General features: G+C 42.9%; 1 protein-coding gene across 4 annotated transcripts in view; it reads right to left on the bottom strand.

Moving 5' to 3' along the window:
* The window catches only part of KDM8 (lysine demethylase 8 (putative)), an 87,040-nt gene that overhangs the window by 34,305 nt on the left and 33,447 nt on the right, over positions 1–19,288 (bottom strand). For 2 of the 4 annotated variants that reach the window (XR_016313480.1, XR_016313479.1), the window contains exons 9-11: positions 17,256–17,489; positions 962–1,153; positions 671–851 (exon numbers count right to left, since the gene is read on the bottom strand). The gene's annotated coding sequence lies outside the window, so the exon portion shown is untranslated. The remainder of the gene's footprint in view (positions 1–670; positions 852–961; positions 1,154–17,255; positions 17,490–19,288) is intronic. The other 2 variants (XR_016313482.1, XR_016313481.1) reach the window with 2 other exon arrangements.

The raw sequence follows: 19,288 nt of genomic DNA, 5'->3' as shown, positions 1-19,288 counted from the left end.
ATTTAGAACAAACAGCAGATGCAGCTCATATTTAAAGAGACAGTTTAGCTTTACCAAAACAAAAAGCCTATGCAGATAAGGGATGCCTGTAAATGAAAACAAGCTGTGCAACTTTGCCCAAAACTGAATAATGCTACAGACCATTTACATACCTCATAAAGCCTGACCTGAAAACTCCAGGATGTTGCTAGGAGGTTGCGAGGACCAGATATTACCTTCACCATCACAGAAGTGAGCTCTTTCTCTGATTCAAACCCCGTTCACATGTGCATTCCCTCCCCCCAATGTAGTATCCCTAAGCTCAGAATTTAAAAGCTCACTCCTGTGATGAAGATGAACAGTAATAGCTTGACCTCACTTAGCAACATCCTGGGAGTTTGCCTATCAGCATGTTCCTTGCCAACACATTTGCATGCAGCACACCTAGCTAGGTCCCAGTCCTGCTGGTCCCTCTCCGAGCCTTCAGTATAGGAGATCACAAGGAGCCCATACTGAACCAAATGCAAGTACCTACACTAAAAAGGGTCAGCAGGTTCAGTTGTCCGATTCCAATATAACAAACAAAAAATTACAACTCTAGCCACGTAACAAATACAGAGCTCCACTTTCCTCAGTTATATCTCACTTTTTTGTTTTTTTAAAAAGAGTTCTAAATCCAAGTAACACTCACTTTAACCCATAGACCAATGATAGCCAGCATCCCAGTCCTCTGACCTTCAGCTCTGGAATGTGGCAATGGACTTGAGACATGTCCCATCCTAATCCATGTAAATGTTGGTCCTATACTGAGAGGGGCAGTCTGGAGAACGGCATACAGAGAAGCTTCAGTGGAGCCATCATCAGAACCCGACCTGTGGAAAAAGGAAGGAATAGCGGTTGTTAGAGAGTTCATGTTAAAGTGTATGTTATTTCCAACTATGAACTTCTTTTATTTCATTTTGATCTGATATAGTGGACCAACCTAGAACACTGCATAAAAGTACTTCAGGGGAGAGCAAGAGATAATTTATTTAACTTCTCCCGAATTCTGCAGTGTAGGGGGTGATATCATCCTCCTGTCGACAAGAACGTCAAGAGTGCTGAGCACAGCACAGTGCAAGGCTATCTTCTTGTGAGATCTGGCCAGAATCAGGATGTCACCCTCGCCTAGGCGCTGCAGGAGAAAATCAGGGAAAGGTAAGCATATGATCCACTTTTTCCCCCCAGTGTTCCCCCAGACGGGGTGCAATATGAACTAGAAAAGCTAAAATTTCTGGGGAAATTGTGTGAAGTGTTCTTGCCTCCACCAGTAGTCTACAACTGGACTGGGCAGAGTAACTGGGTGGATTGGCTTGTCTCTCTGCTGGCTGCTCACATACCTGGGTTCCTATGGCATCTCACTCTACAGCAAGGGCAGAGAAGAGCGGTTAAAAACAAACTGCTCTAACTTGCTCACTTCACTGGCGGTTGCCATCTTCAAACGGTTGTAGTTTAAAAATTATGAATCTTACTCCAAAGAGCTTTATATTGTGAGAATCACAAGACCTACATTTTGATGCATAGTATGTCTCTGAAATATTAAAATGAAGGCACAATCGCAGTTTAGAAATTGTCCTTCAAATTTGAGTTGGCTAGAGTGCAGTTTCAACGAATGTCAATGGGCGGCGTGAGTTGCAAACAAATGGTCATATTGTGAAAACTATCAGGACTATTGGCTTAGCCGTGAACATTTTTAGTGGCAGAAGGGATAGCTGAACGTTTTGATATAAGATTTGTGTAGGTGGGCTTGAAAATGAGGGAGTGATGGCAGTTTAGAAATCATGTCCTGATTTTTCAGCTCACACTATAGCTTTCGTCAGCTCCCACTCTAGTTTTGAACATTCCGCCATTCATTCCTATGGGACAAATTTCACCACAAAAATGCCGGTATTTCATGAACCATTCGGCGAAACGTTCCACAAAGTAATAGCACACCAATCGGGAACAATCTGCACGTTTCGGTATATTACTGTCTATGTAGTGTAAAAACTGTGGGAGGAGTTAGGGTGGTAAATCTGGCTATAATAATAAGAATATATATGTGAGATAACAGTAAGTGGTCTTCAATGCAAGAACACTTCATAAGAGAACCTTGCCACTGAGGTATAAGGTTCATTAACCTCCCTGGTGGTATGATTCTTTCCGATTTTTTGTGCTGAAAGCGGTACCATTTTTTTTCATGGAAATATGTAGTTTTTTATTGTAGGCTGTAATTTTTAGGAATAACTCACTGAAATCTGTTCGAACAAGAGTCTAGTAAACATCCCGGGTATGATAAAATTTGAAACACGAAATCATAAATTATAATTTAATAAATAATCATAAAAAATAATAATAATATAATAATAAATTTAATTCAATAATATAATCAAACCAAAAACACTGAAATTTGAAATACAGAGGCAAATTCGCACATCGCTGAGCAAAGTCGCAAAATCGTTTTCAGTGTCTGATGACGAATTTCCCCACGAATCCATCATCACTCAATTCTGCAAGTGGTTCTGATTTACTATCGCTGTTCTCTAGCTGGTCTAAAACCGCTTTTGACGTAAAGGGACGCTTTTTGGACGGCGTGGACTTTTCTAAGTTTCCAGGCAGAAAGAACAGTCAAAATGCAGGCAGGACACAGGACAAAGCAGTAGGGACAAAATGTATGTGAAATGCATTGAAACAGCAATGTTTTACTATGTAATAATCATTTAAAAAAAAATGAAATTTGTTAAAAATTTCAAATTTGCCGCCGGTGCCGGCGCCCGTACGTCCCGACGTTACAGGGACCGGAACATGGAAGCCGAATGCCGGCATCGGCCGGAGGAGATGGCCGGGGACGCTGCAGGGGACACATCGTGGGAGCGAAGGACAAGGTAAGTGCTGCAGGGACCCCCAGAGCAACGCCGCATGGTAAGCCCGAATGTAGCTCGGGGTTACCGATCTTGGTACTCAAATTTTACCCCGAGCTACACTCGGGAATACTGCTAAGGAGGTTAAGTGTTCTTACAAGAACACTTATTGTTATCTCCCAAATATATTCTTATTATTATAGCAAAATTTACCACCCTAACTCCTCCCACAGTTTTTACACTACATAGACAAGTAATATATCAAAACGTGGGGATTGTTCCTGATTGCATTGCTATTATGTTGTGGAACGTTTCACCGAATGGTTCACGAAATATCGCGGTTTTTATGGTGAAATTGGTCCCAAAGGAATGAATGGCACAACTAGAGTGGCAGCAGAGAAAAGCTAGCGTGTGGAAGGAAAAATCAGGACATGATTTCTAAACTGCCATCACTCCCTCATTTTCAAGCCCACCTACACATATCTTATATCAAAATGTTCAACTATCCCTGCTGCCACTACAAATGTTCACGGCTAAGCCATAGTCCTGATAGTTTTCACAATATGACCATTTGTTTGCAACTCACGCCGCCCATTGACATTCATTGAATCTCCACTCTAAACACCTGAAATTTGAAGAGCAATTTCTAAACTGCGACTGTGCCTTCATTTTAATATTTCAGAGACATACTATACATCAACATGTAGGTCTGGGTCTTGTGATTCTTACAGTGTAGCATTTATAGTTTTAACACTACAACCGTTTGAAGATGGCAACCACCAGTGAAGTGAGCAACTTGGAGCAGTGTGTTTATAACCGCTCCTCTGCCCTTGCTGTAGAGTGAGTTGCCATAGGAACCCAGGTGTGTGAGCAGCCAGCAGAGTGACAAAAGCAACTCCGCCCACTCCAGTTGTAGACTACTGCTGCAGGCAAGAACACGTCACACAATTGCCCCAGAAATTGCAGCTTTTCTAGTTACAAATGTATCATTGAAAGCAGAAAGAACCCTGATGGCTTACACGCGTTGTTTTCTTCTGCCAAAACACTGCTGCCAGGAGGAAAGGCTTCTAGGAGAGGTTGCAAAACGCTCACTGTATATGAGGCCTTAGTGGTCAGGTCCTATGTTGGGATAGGACCTCACTATGCCCCTAGTGGTCAGGTCTGATATTGGGATAGGACCTCACTATGCCCCTAGTGGTCAGGTCTGATATTGGGATAGGACCTCACTATGCCCCTAGTGGTCAGGTCCTATGTTGGGATAGGACCTCACTATGCCCCTAGTGGTCAGGTCCTATGTTGGGATAGGACCTCACTATGCCCCTAGTGGTCAGGTCTGATATTGAGATAGGACCTCACTATGCCCCTAGTGGTCAGGTCTGATATTGAGATAGGACCTCACTATGCCCCTAGTGGTCAGGTCTGATATTGAGATAGGACCTCACTATGCCCCTAGTGGTCAGGTCTGATATTGGGATAGGACCTCACTATGCCCCTAGTGGTCAGGTCTGATATTGGGATAGGACCTTTCTGCGCCCCTAGTGGTGAGGTACTGTGAAAGAAATTAGCTCATACATAAAAAACTCTTTAGGTTGGTATTGTTTCCAAGCCCCACTCCAGAGAAGCCATGACTTTTATACATTGCACTGATTTAGGCAAACAAGCCTAAGAATTTTTTTTTTTTTTCTAAAAATATGGGTTTTCTAAACTACTGCACTAATATCGTGTCACATAAAAAAATTTGCCACTACTGCCATTTTCCAGGGTCTCTGCTTTCTGAAAATATATAATTTATTGGGGATTTAAAGCAGAACTAACCCCTGCTATCCTTGCAACCAAGGAAGCGTTTGGCAAACTTATAGCTGCCACGGTGCTGCACGTGCATTAAGTAGTGACATCAGGTATTTGATGGTTTAACAGTTCAGTTGAGAGCACAAGCAAACGTGACAATTATCATTCATGGTAATGCTTTCATGTTTTTGGGAAGCAGTTATGTCAATGGGTTTATTTTCGATTTAAAGTAACCGTCAGTCCAAAAATTTGCATTTTAGCAGGTGTGCATAAAAAAAAAGAAAAAAAAAAAAGATAAACAAAACACCCAAATGACTCAAGCAGTGAAAGGGCTGGACAATTTAAAAAAAAAAAAAAAAGACTCCAGCAGTGAAAGGGTTAAAAAAAATTTTTTTTTTCAAAAATAGTTAAAAAAACCAACAGTGAGAAGGATAAAAAAAAAAAAAAAACAGCAGTGAAACGGTTAAAAAAAAAATCAATACCCCCTGACTCCAGCAGTGAACGGGTTAAGAAAAATTCAAAAATAAACTCCAACAGTGAGAAAGAGAAAGAAAAATACAAAAAAAAAAAACAAAAAACAGCAGCAAACCAGTTAAAAAAAAAAAATCAAAAACCCCTGACTCCAGCAGTAAAAGGGTTAAAAAAAATTTCAAAACTAGACTCCAACAGTGAGAGAAAAAAAACACAAAAAAAAAAAATTTCAAAAAAAACCCCTGACTCCATCAGTGAAAGGGTTAAAAAAAAATTCAAAAATAGACTCCAACAGTGAGAGAGACAGAAAAAAAAAATAAAAAAAAACCCAGCAGCAAAACGGTTAAAAAAAAAAAAAACTAAAAAAAAACCCTTGACTCCAACAGTGAACGGGTGTAAAAAAAATTCAAAAATAGACTCCAACAGCGAGAGAGAGAGAGCGAGAAAAAAAAAAAAAAAAAACAGCAGCGAAAGGGTTAAAAATTAAAAAACACCTGACTCCAGCAGTGAAAGAGTTAAAAAAAATTCAAAAATAGACTCCAACAGTGAGAGAGGGGAAAAAAAAAAACAGCAGCAAAAGGGTTAAAAATTAAACCCCCTGACTCCAGCAGTGAAAGGGTTAAAAAAAAATTCAAAACTAGACTCCAACAGTGAGAGAGAGAGAGAAAAAAAATACAAAAAAAAACCCTGACTCCAGCAGTGAAAGGGTTAAAAAAATTTCAAAAATAGACTCCAACAGTGAGAGAGAGAGAAAAAAAAAAATACAAAAAAAACCCAGCAGCAAAACGGTTAAAAAAAAAAAAAACCTCAAACACCCCTGACTCCAACAGTGAACGGGTTTAAAAAAAATTCAAAAATAGACTCCAACAGTGAGAGAGAGAGGAAAAAAAAACAAAAAAAAAAACAGCAGCGAAAGGGTTAAAAATTAAAAAACACCTGACTCCAGCAGTGAAAGAGTTAAAAAAAATTCAAAAATAGACTCCAAAGGTGAGAGAGGTAAAAAAAAAAAAAAAAAAGGAAAAAAAAAAAAAACCAGCAGCAAAAGGGTTAAAAATTAAACCCCATGACTCCAGCAGTGAAAGGGTTAAAAAAATATCAAACAGACTCCAACTGTGAGAGGGATAAAAAAAAAAAAATAGGACTTCAGCAATGAAAGGGTTAAAAAAAATTTCAAACACTCCAGCAGTGAGAGGGTTAAAAAATTCAAAAAGTGAGCTATTTTTAGCTCTCTGGTCACATGACCTTTTGAACATATTTGCCAGTACCACTACAAGCGCTCACTTCACTTTGAGAGCTTGCAGAGGAAGGACGCAGAATATTTTTCTCGCGATTCTAATCATAATCACAATGATTTTGAGAAGACAGATGATGAGCGGACAGAGACCACAGACAAGAGGTAAGTGTTATTTTCCATTCTATAATAAGCAGTTTATAAGGTTTTGAGGGGACTGTTCCCAGCAGAATCCTCCAGAGCCTGAATGACTGGATCCTACCAAAAATTCCAAGTGCGGTTCTAGCCCCGCCCACCAGGCTCACCCCTTCTATTGTCAACAACACATTTATCCTCTTACCACACTTCTCATACACTGCCCTCTATATTCATCTGTTCATGTAGAATTCTCCGGATATACAGTATCTGACAGAAGTGAATGCTCTCCTACATTTTTGTACATTTTTTAGTGTTCTTGCAAGAACACTTATTGTTTTCTCACATATAGCCATATTTGCCACCCTAACTCCTCCCACAGTTTTTACACTACATAGACAAGTAATATATCAAAACGTGCGGATTGTTCCTGATCGGATTGCTATTACTTTGTGGAACGTTTTGCTGAATGGTTCATGAAATATCGCGGTTTTTGTGGTGAAATTTGTCCCATAGGAATGAATGGCACAACTAGAGTGGCAGCACAGCAAAGCTAGAGTGTGGAAGGAAAAATCAGGACATGATTTGTAAACTGCCATCACTCCCTCATTTTCAAGCCCACCTACACATATCTTATATCAAAACGTTCAGCTAACCCTGCTGCCACTAAAAATGTCCACGGCTAAGCCATAGTCCAGATAGTTTTCACAATATGACCATTTGTTTGCAACTCACGCCACTCATTGACTTTCATTGAAACTTCACTCACAGCCACCTGAAATTTGAAGGGACATTTTTAAACTGCGACTGTGCCTTCATTTTTAATATTTCAGAGACATACTATACATCAAAATTTAGCTCTGCTTCTTGTGATTGTCACAATATCAAGTTCTTCGCTGTAGCATTTATACTTTTAAAACTACAAGTGTTTGAAGATGGCAATCGCCAGTGAAGTTGGCAAGTTGGAGCAGTGTGTTTACAAAAGCCTGTCAGCTTCCTGACTGAGTGAGTTGCTACAGCAACCTAACATGACTCACAGGCAGAGCTGAGTCAGCCAGGCTAACTGGGAGATGCACAATACAAGATGAAATGCAGTTCTCCCTCTACCAGGCTTGCCATGTGCACTGCTTACATTTCATCAATCATTTGGTTAGGGTTGGCTGCAAGAACACTTCACACAATTTCCCCAGAAATTGTACATTTTCTAGTTTATTATATCTTTTCATGAGACAACACTGAAAAAATGACACTTTGCTACCATGTAAAGTAGTCAGTGTACAGCTTGTATAACATGTAAATTTGCTGTCCCCTCAAAATAACTCAACACGCGACCATTAATGTATAAACCGCTGGCAACAAAAGTGAGTCCACCCCTAAGTGACAATGTCCAAATTGGGCTCAAAGTGTCAATATTTTGTGTGGCCACCATTATTTTCCAGCACTGCCTTAACCCTCCTGGGCATGGAGTTCACCAGAGCTTCACAGGTTGCCACTAGAGTCCTCTTCCACTCCTTCATGATGACACCAAGTTGCTGGTGGATGTTAGAGACCTTGCGCTCCTCCACCTTCCGTTTGAGGATGCCCCACAGATGCTCAATAGGGTTTAGGTCTGCAGACATGCTTAGCCAGTCCATCACCTTTACCCTCAGCTTCTTTAGCAAGGCAGTGGTCATCTTGGAGGTGTGTTTGGGGTTGTTATGTTGGAATACTGCCCTGTGGCCCAGTCTCCGAAGGGAGGGGATAATGCTCTGCTTCAGTGTGTCACAGTACATGTTGGCATTCATGGTTCCCTCAGTGAACTGTAGCTCCCCAGTGCCGGCAGCACTCATGCAGCCCCAGACCATGACACTTCTACCACCACGCTTGACTGTAGGCAAGACACACTTGTCTTTGTACTCCTCACCAGGTTGTCACCACACACGCTGAACCAAATAAGTTTATCTTGGTCTCATCAGACCACAGGACATGGTTCCAGTAATCAGAAGAAAACCGTATGACCATGTATTCCTATGGAACTCTTCACTCTGATCCGTTGTGGCTCTGGTGTGTTTTTTAATGTTCTGTTTGCTGCATTTTTTTATGCAGTAGAATAAAAAAAAACACACACTAAAAATGTACCACCCCATTACAATTAAAGGAAAATGCTGCAAGAAAGCATTAAAAACGCACCTGCATTACATTTTTGCAGTTTTTGAGTCACATATCCTTTAAAAAATACACTGAAAAAGCGTAAAAAAAGGCGGCAAAAATATATATGCGTTTTTGCCGCAGATCAGTGTGGAAGTAGCCTTTCAAGTGTTTTCCTCTGATACTATTTTCTCTTCTTCTATATACTTTCAGCTTGGACAAGACACTTGGAGAAGCAAATTACCTTGGAAAACCAACAGCATCAATGCACAAATCCAAGGAAGAAGCCATTGTTTGAAGACAGCCAGGAGCATACTTCACCAAACAAGGTAAAATGCCAACAGCATCATTGCACAAATCCAAGGAAGAGACCATATACTTCGCCAAAGAGGATAAAATACCAAGAGCCTCAGGATAGGAATCCAAGGAAGAGGCCATTGTTTGAAGACAGCCGGGAGCATACTTCGCCAATGAGGATAAAATACCAAGAGCCTCAGGATAGGAATCCAAGGAAGAGGCCATTGTTTGAAGACAGCCAGGAGCATACTTCGCCAAAGAGGATAAAATATCAAGAGCCTCAGGATAGGAATCCAAGGAAAAGGCCACAGTGTGCTGACAGCGTGAAGCACACTTCACAGAAGAGTTTACAAAAATCCCACTCCACGGCATTCTGGATCCCAGAATTGAAACTTAGAAAGGAGGACAAGACTGACATTGAAAGTGGAAGTCGTGTCGGATGCGCTGTTGCCAGGGCTGTAGTCACCATACTGAAAAAGCAGTTTGAAAAAAAAGAAGATGTGCACATAAGAAGTGTTACAACACCGGCAACATCAGTGGCAACGCCAACTGTTCAGTTGCACATGGACAAGCAAGCAGGACATGCCTTTGTTACCGCTTGTGATGGCAAACAGATATTGATGGCAGACAGTGATCTTACCGTCAATTATAAATCAGCTGCCTTTCAGCAGATCAAGCACAGCTATGAAAATCTTATGGAGAACCCTCTGAAACAGATTACATATTTAAATGTAGAACAGCAAACACCGGATGATTTCAGTTGTGTAATGTATTCAGCTGCAAATATGTTTGAGCTCTTGACACCTGGAGGTAATCCAGAGTGTATGTATGTCAATGAGCTCCTAAGACCACATTTCATCCAGTGCCTAGAAAACAAAAAATTTACCGAATTTCCCAAACAGCACAAGAGACGACGACGATGAAGATCCAAGCCTACAAAACCATGATTTTGGCTGGATCATTCGGTTGGTAAGACAGAAGACGGGAAGTATGGAGGAGGGAATTAAGACAGAAGGGGGGAAAGTATGATAGGAGGGGGGGATTTGGCTAGGGGTGGGGGAGAGTATGACAGGATAGGTGGAGTGACAGGAAGGTAGCTGTGGGACGGGGGGGGGGGGGAGTAAAACAGAAGGGGGGGAGCTGTATGACAGGAGGGAGGCAGTGGGATAAGAGGGGCGGAAGTACGGGAGGGAGGAAGATGGGCGGGAGTATAAGGGGGGAGAGTTTGACAGCAAGGGGAAGTATGACAGGAGGGTAGCTGTGAGAAAGGAGGGGGGGAAGTAAAACAGAAGGGGGGGGAGCTGTAGGACAGAAGTGAGCTGTATGACAGGAGGGAGGCAGTGGGATAGGAGGGGCGGAAGTACAGGGGGGGGGGTTGGGGAGTATGGGAGGGAGGAATATGGGCAGGGGTATGAGAGGGGAGAGTTTGAGAGAGAGTATGATAGGAGGGGAGAGTATGGGGGGGGGGTTTGGGGAGTATGACAGGAGGGAAAAAACTATGACAGGAGGAGAAAGCAAGGGGCAGTATGACAGGAGGGTAGCTGTGGGAAAGTATGATGGAGTGGGGCAGTGGGACAGGAAGGGAGTGGGACACTAGAAGTAGAAATAGAAGCACATTATACTTGCTCAAGTGCTGGGCACGGTGTATTCTTCAGGAGTCTGCTGCGGCAGAGAACATATTTGAATGTTACCAAGCAGACAGGCTTGGGGCAGGAAACGTCTCCCTTATCTTACCCAGCCAGAGGAGCAGTCTGGAGGTAAGTAGCAGGAGCCGGAGTCGGAGCTGGGAGGCTTTGCTGATGGAGCAGCTCTGCACAATGGAGGTTTCCTCCTACTGAGCGCAGCTGCAACCCGCGAACCATTGGTTGCTTGGATGCCGGCAGTCCTAGCAACCAATTACAGCTAGTTTTTTTATCTCATGCAGGATAAAACGGCCGCATTTCATCTAGTGCCTAGAAAACAAATTTACTGGATTTCTCCAAACAGCACAAGTCCACCACCACAATCCAAGCCTACAAAACCATGATTTTGGCTGGAGGATTTGGTTGGTAAGACAGAATTGGGGAAGTATGACGGGGGGAATTAAGACAGAAGGGGAGAAAGTATGACTGGAGAGGGAGTGGAACAGCAAAGGGAACTATGACAGAAGGGTAGCTGTGGGACAGGAGGGGGGAAGTAAAACAGAAGGGGGGCTGTGGGACAGAAGGGAGCTGTATAACAGGATGAAGGCAGTGGGATAGGAGGGGCAGACGTACGGGGGCGGGGAAAAGTACAGGAGGGAGGAGGATGGGCGAGAGTATGATAGGAGGGAAGATGTATGAAGGGGGGAAGGAAACGTCTCTCTTATCTTACTCAGTCAGAGGAGCAGTCTGGAGGTAAGTAGCATGAGCCGGAGTCAGAGCTGGGAGGCTTTGCTGATGGAGCAGCTCTGCACAAAGGAGGTTTCCTCCTACTGAGCGCAGCTGCAAACCGAGCCACCATTGGTTGCTTGGATGCCGGTAATCCTAGCAACCAATTACTGCTAGTTTTCTGTCTCATCCCGGATTGCTATCATGACTGCCAGAAACACCGAGCACACCTGGACAGGGACCCTCTGATCAGCACACTGGGCAAGCCTTCTCCTATTGTGACCTGTCTGTGACAAGATCACACTAATCACTGTTGACACAGATGAGGATCGTTCTTCTGAGGTTCTGGTGTTCAGGGGCGCCATTTCCCCAGCACCATAGGAAACAGAAGACAGGTACTTTAAAAATCCAAATTCCCAGCAAGTGTCTGACGTTTCAGATTTCACTGCCCCCCATCCTGGAGCCCTAAAAAACTGTCTTATGCTGGAGACGGCCCAGAAGATGGTGGATAGCTTCGCCCTGCTCTGTGTTGGAAAGTATGGCAAGCCATACTCTTCCTTAAGGCACATCACCACAACATGGTGGTGTGAAATGGACATATAGAAGACAACGCATTTTACCTGGTCTTGCAATAGGACTGTGCTGGAATAGTCATCCAATGCAGTCCCAAAGCACCTGGTGTGAATAAAGTTCCCAACAGAACATGCAGTCTTGCATGACCTGGTTTTGACTGCCTATTTATTTCAATGGGCTGCCAAATGTACTGAAGTGTGGAAAAAATAGTGAAAGCTCTTCAGTGTGTACTGCACCAAGCCGCATGGCACGGCAGTGCGATTATATGCGGTGAGGGAAACTAGCAAGGAACTCGCCTTTGCCGCACATTATAATGTGACCGGCCTTTAGTATGTGATGCATACTAGTACATTATGGGGTTACAGAGGATCTACAGTACATTTTTGGAAGATTAAAAGTCAGTAGTTACAAATATTGGTGCTGCTGACTTTTCTGTTTCAATATTTTTATTATGAAAGTTTTGAGTTTTAAGAACAAAGCAAGCTCAAAATACGCAGAGCAGAGCAGAGCAGAACAATAACATATAAACAGGGATATGACTAGTGTTAGTCAAATAACAAAAATTCCGATGATATCAAGAAGGGACGGCAAACAGCTGCGCCAAATAGCAGCAGTAATCCAACATAATAGTGGAAAAAGAGAAAAGAAAGGAAGTTAGAAGAGAAAGAAAAGAAAACAAAAAGGGAATCCGAAAGAAAACATGAAAAAAGGGAAACTAAAGGGATCACGGATCCGGGGCTAGCACCAGCAGAGACTAGAGGAGGCCATAACTAGTAGGAGGCAGGGATGGTAAGGAATAGTGTATCCAAGGTTCCCAAACCTTAAGGAATCTCGGATGAGAATCATGGAGAATGCTAGACATCTGCTCATTGACCAACATAGCATTCATCCAAGTCCTCACCCCTTGAAAGACTACCGAAGGGGTTCTCCAAGCTTGAGCTATAGTACGTTTAGACAAAATGAATAGGTAGGATGCCAATTTCTGTTGAGACCTAGACAGGCCCAAAATTGGGCAATGCAGGAGGGCCCCCCTTGCATCCCTATGGACCGTAATATGAAATAGCGTTTGAAGCAAACCAAAGACCCTAGACCAGAAGCCAATCAGTCGCGGGCACGACCACCAAATGTGTAAAACGTACCCACGTAGACCACAGTTCCGGAAACACCTGTCTCCGCCAGTCGGATTAAAGTGAGCAGTCTGAGCAGGGACCCAGTACCACCTTAGTAGAACTTTGTAGGCTGCTTCAAGAGTGACTGTATTAAATGAACATTTCGCTACCATCCCCCAGGCCTTGCTCCAATCGTCCACCTCAATCGAAACACCCAGATCTCGCTCCCACTGAGAAACATAAGACAAGGGCGATGGGGAAGACCTACTGTTAAGGGAGGCATATATTACTGAAATAAGGCCAGGGGACCCCAGGGAATGCTGGCATGCGTGCTCAAAGGGCGTTTTGCGGTAAGGATATGTGGAGGTATGACGGAGGGATAGGACCCAGTGGCACAATTGCAAATATAATATTCCCATGGCGGGACCCCCCTGGATTCGAAGAGACTCCCAAGATGGAAGCGTACGAGTGTTCAAGAAATATTGTACAATAAAAAAGCCATGGGAGGTCCACCAAGAGAAAGAAGAGGGATGTTCTAGGCCTGGCGAGAAAAAAGGATTATGAGTGATCGGCAAAAGGGGCAGGAATGACAAAATCAAATTCCCCGGGTGCTGCTGACTTTTAATAAACAAAAACTTAGCCTAGGAATCCAGAGCCGTCTTCCCCCAGGACGTGCCTTATCCGAGCTTCGGGGTTCCAGGAACCAATACCTTTGCTTGCAGAAAGGTACTTTTGGATGATTCCCAGCTAGCTCCCCATTGTGCATGCATGAGATGCACTGCACATTCAGAATGGTATGGCACATAATGTATCCCAGGACATTGGGTCGAAGGGAGGGGGTGGGGGAACCCCTGCTCTGCTTGCATAGGCGAGAAAAACTGAAGTGGGAGTGGGTACCCAGCAGAAATTGGTACCCACTCCCAGCAATAAAAAACTAAATTTGCAACGTTGGGATGGGTTGGGAGGAGGAGAATAGGTGGAACTTCCTGTTTTAGGTGAAGTTTCACTTTTAAAGTCAAAATTTAATTTTGTCCTACAGGTAAGACTATAACAATTCTTAACTGTAGGTGCTTTTGAAATGGCTTGAACTTGAGCCGTAAAAAGATACTTACCAGCCCAAGGATTCAGAGCTGTCTTCACCTGGGCTGTTCCTTAGCTAGACATTGGATCTCCAGCACCGACACCCCCAAAAAATTTGCAACAATGGGGGGGGGGGGGGGGGGGGGGGGGCAGGGCAAAGGGGAGAATACGTGGAACTTCCCGTTTTAGGTGAAGTTCTGTTTTAAAGTCAAAACTTTGATTTGGTCCTACAGGTAAGACTATAAAAAAACTCTTTACCTGAATGTGCCTTTGAAATGGCTTAAACTTATGCCATTTAGTAAATAGTGACAATGGCGTCAGCGAATGACATCATTGGAGCATGCACAGTACTCTCTACATACACAGAACACGGAGTGTGCCATGAATGCATAGAGTGCCATGTTGAAATGGTGACTTGTGCACAAGAGCGGGAGTGATGTCATCATGCCATTCAAATGGTGTTTCTCTGCCTGATCCCCACTGCCTATGCTTAAAATACACTGTGCTTTCTGAATGGTCCCGCAGTCTGCTGAGGCATGTGATGTGTCCCAGGAGGTTGCGGGCAGGGATATGAAACTGACTAACTTCCGCTCTTCCTACCTAGGCAAGAAAAACAGAAGTGGGTACCTGCCAGAAATAGGTACCTACTCAAAAAAAAAAGAAAAAGAAACTCACAATAATGGTTTAGGTGAAGTTCTGCTTTAAAGCACAACTCCAGTTAAAATTTTTATTTTCCCATATGCAGTGGGGCTGTGTCCGCACTGCATGGGTCAACTGCTTTTTTTTGCCCATGAGCTCAGGGTAAAGCTATACTAGTATATGAAAGATATATAAGCCAGAGGAAAAATAGCGATATAAAATCAATATGTCCAAAAGCCTATAACATCGCGCATCATGAATGTAGTAATCACAATAGTTGATGTAATTAGAGCTGCTATTATACAACAATTGGACTAGTAAAATATATATGTGAAAAAAACCCAAAAAAACAGCGCTCTCAAGCTTCAACTATACATATAAGATAAATAACAAACAAATAAATAATAAATTAAGAATAACACACAATTATAATGAAAAACACCAAATAAAGTGAAATTGTGTACCAAAATAACATATATAAATCAATATATAGCAAATATAGGATCTAACAAAGTTCATTAAATAAAGTCCATATACATATTATATGATCTTCCTTCAATGAAGATATGGAATCTTTCTTTCACAAAATTTTAATCCTCCACCAATGTGAATATTCCAGTGCTCAACACCCCATCAAAGTGCAAACTCACCAGACACTGGTGATAAACCAGCATATCTTTCATATATCAATGGATGTGAGAAAACAATCAGCAGCACATCGATAATACTCATTCATCAGATGATCTCAATCCTCTCCATCATGGAAAGTATAAGCCACATGTGAATAGATAGAAAACACTCTCCATGGCAAAATACCGTTTCAGAAATTTTATTCATACAAATTCCCCCTTTAAAACCGCACTCACATTAAGTAAGCAAAATAAAGCCTTTTTTAATTAAACTCGTTTCCAGCCTGCAGCACTTAGTACACTGCTCCCAACACACGGTTGCGGTCACGTGGTCTGCACACGTGATGGCGGCGTACGTGATGATGTCACTGCTGGACCACGCCCTAACACGTTTCGTCACACGACTTCGTCCGAGGGTGTGATCAGCAGTGGATTAAGCTAGCTCTTATAGAGAAGCACATTCTCCTATAGGTTAACATTAATTAACATAGCGACACCCTCTAATGATGGAACACAGGATGACCTATCATCCACTGATTGCCTATATTAGACATCTTATCAGAGGGGAGTTATTAACTGCTCCTTAGTGTCATCTTGTGTTCGATCAACATAATATCAATACCATACTTTAAATATACAAATAATGATAAAATAAATCCATCATCAAAACCATACTGTATATATCACAATACAAATAGCACAAAATCATATTAATATAAATAATACAATTAATAAACTAAAATTAAATTAAAATAAATGAATAATCACTAATAAAGCAATTCAAATCCAATTCGACATTTAGACCGTTAGGGGTCAGAGCTTCAGTTAAATATATCCATCTGGTTTCACACTTATATAGTTCTCTTATTCTATTTGACCCACGCCACATACAAGGAATGGCGTCAACTCCCCAGAATTTGATACAGAAAGGATCTCGATTATGATATTTAAGTGTTCTTTCATGGCAAGACCACTTACTGTTATCTCACATATATTCTTATAGCCAAAATTACCACCCTAACTCCTCCCACAGTTTTTACCTTACATACACAGTAATATACCGAAACGTGCGGATTGTTCCCGATTGGTGAGCTATTACTTTGTGGACCGTTTCGCCAAATGGTTCACAAAATATCGCCGTTTTTGTGGTGAAATTGGTCCCATAGGAATGAATGGCGGAATGTTCAAAACTAGAGTGGGAGCTGAAAAATCAGGCCATGATTTCTAAACTGCCATCACTCCCTCATTTTCAAGCCCACCTACACAAATCTTATATCAAAACGTTCAGCTATCCCTGCTGCCACTAAAAATGTTCACGGCTAAGCCATAGTCCTGATAGTTTTCACAATATGACCATTTGTTTGTAACTCACGCCGCCCATTGACATTCATTGAAACTCCACTCTAGCCACCTGAAATTTGAAGGGTAATTTCTAAACTGTGACTGTACCTTCATTTTTAATATTTCAGAGACATACTATACATCAAAATGAAAATGATTCTCACAATATAAAGCTCTTCAGTGTAGGATATAGAATTTTTAAACTACAACCGTTTGAAGATGGCAACCACCAGTGAAGTGAGCAAGTTGGAGCAGTTTGTTTTTAACTGCTCTTCTCTGCCCTTGCTGTAGAGTGAGTTGCCATAGGAACCCAGGTGTGTGAGCAGGCAGCAGAGTGACAAAAGCTAGAGTGCAGTCCAACCTTTTCACAGTTACTGCAGCCACTCCAACCACACAACAGTTACTCAAGCCACTCCACCCAGTTACTCTGCCCACTCCAGTTGTAGACTACTGGTGGAGGCAAGAACACTTCACACAATTTCCCCAGAAATTGTAGCTTTTCTAGTTTCAGTCCCCATTAGATCCAAATGGGGGAAAGATGCAGCATCTGCCTAGGTATATATATTTATTTTTTTAAAGAACCAATAATTCTCTTTTAAAGGCAAAAGGCTGACTGTAAAAAGTCTTACCTGCAGGTGCCTTTGAAACAGCTTGAACTTGTGCCGTTTAGTAGATAATGGCTTCAGTTGCAGCAGATGATGTTAATGGCACAGTAAACGACTGGCTCCCCTCTGTGCATGCGTGAGATGCACTGCCCTTATACACTAGTTCTGCAGTCTCCTGAGAAATGTGAAGTGTCCCAGGAGGTTGTGTGCGGGGAGAAGGTGGGCCTAGCCAAGAAAAGCAGGCGTAGGAGTGGGTACCTGTCGGAAATAGGTGTACACTGTTAAAAAAAAATAAATACAAACTTGCAATGGTAGAGGAGAGGGGGAGGAGAAGAAAGATAAGTGGACCTTCACTTTTTAAGTTAAGTTTCACTTAAAGCTCCAGGGGACCATTTACAATTTTTTATTTACTACCACTTCAAGGATAAACACTAAATAAGAAGTATAACTAGTCAGTATGGCTAATCAGACATGGCTTCAAACACCCCAATCCTCCTTCTCTGGTCCCCCGCCAGCCCGCCTGGCTCCTCCCACTTGACCGGTGCCATTAATAGCAAGCCGCTTGCTATGGGGTCACTGGTGCATGCTCACTCCCGAACCCTACTCTCTGTGTCCCTAAGACACATAGAGCTGTGGCTTGGCACCACACTCCACCCTCTTCTCATTGGCTCACTGGCTGTGATTGACATCAATGGGAGTAAATGAGGAGAGGGAGTTCTGGGACAGCTGAGGCACCTGTGCACATCGCTGAATCGAGAGGGAGGCTCAGGTGAGTATGGGGGGGGGGGGCTGTGGGGGGAGCAGCACCTTCATGTATAGAATACTCATGTATGTGTAACCTTCATAGGTTAAAAAACTTTCAGCCTTTATAACTGGCAGCACAGTGGCTAAATGGTTAGCACTTCTGCCTGGCAGTACTAGGGTCGTTAGTTCAAATCCCAACCAAGGCACCACCTGCCTGGAGTTTCCATGTTCTCCCTGTGCCTGCGTGGGTTTCTTAGGATACTCCGGTTTCCTCCCACACTCCAAACACATGCTGATAGGTTAATTGGATCCTGTCTAAACTGGGCCTAGTATGTGTATGCATGAGTGTAAGTTAGGGACCTTAGATTGTACGCCCCTTGAGGACAGCGACTGATGTGAATGTACAATATAAATGTAAAGCGCTGCGTAAAATAGACATTGCTATATAAGTACCTGTAATAAAAATAAATAAAAAATAAGCACTTGTTCTGTCCATTGCTAAACAATATCATATACTCAGATACGGGTGTGCCCAGAGAGCTGGCATTCAAGCAGAGTACAAACAGAGGTGACTCTCCTAATGGAGACATCGACAGGGCTGACTTGTCTTCCCCACCACAGGTAACGATAACAGTTGTTATATATTCCTATGGCTGTCATTTATGCTGATGAACGAGCCACTCCCCTCTCCCATACTCATTGACTGCCAAGGTTACTTGGATAACGAAGACTGAAGTCAGGATTCAGTGCCCTCTGCCTGTGTATGGTGACATCTTCTCTCATCCTCCCCACATCAGCATGCGCTGCGGGTGTGCCCAAGGAGACAGGGAACAAATGGTTGTGGGTATGTTAAACCAAGGCCCAGAAACTTCTTTGTTGTAGATGCAGCAGGAGCTGTGACAAGTCTTATGGGATTGTGCTGAGTCTGTGTGACAAACTAAACTGGACAGGTCTGGTAGTTGGACAGGACTTCCCTGTGCCCCTAATGGTCAGGTCTGGTATTGGGATAGTACCTCACTATGCCCCTAGTGGTCAGGTCTGATATTGGGATAGGACCTCACTATGCCCCTAGTGGTCAGGTCTGATATTTGGATAAGACCTTTCTGCGCCCCTAGTGGTGAGGTACTGTAAAAGAAATTCTACTCATTTATGAGATGCCTGAGGCCTCATGCACGCTAGCCCTTCAGGCCCTGTGGCCCGGTGTTTTTGTGTGGGATGTAAGCATAGGTGCACCTTCCAGCCCCTATGCTAGAAGCATGAAAAAGTTTAGGGGAGGCTCAAAAATGCAGCCAGTCACCACACCAAATGGTACT

The sequence above is a fragment of the Staurois parvus genome, unplaced genomic scaffold, assembly GCF_062004578.1.
Source record: "Staurois parvus isolate SC_StPar_1 unplaced genomic scaffold, SC_StPar_1.0 ptg000018l, whole genome shotgun sequence".
Taxonomy (NCBI): domain Eukaryota; kingdom Metazoa; phylum Chordata; class Amphibia; order Anura; family Ranidae; genus Staurois; species Staurois parvus.
Note: the sequence above shows the minus strand (reverse complement) of the source record. Positions and strands in the feature narration are given on the sequence as shown.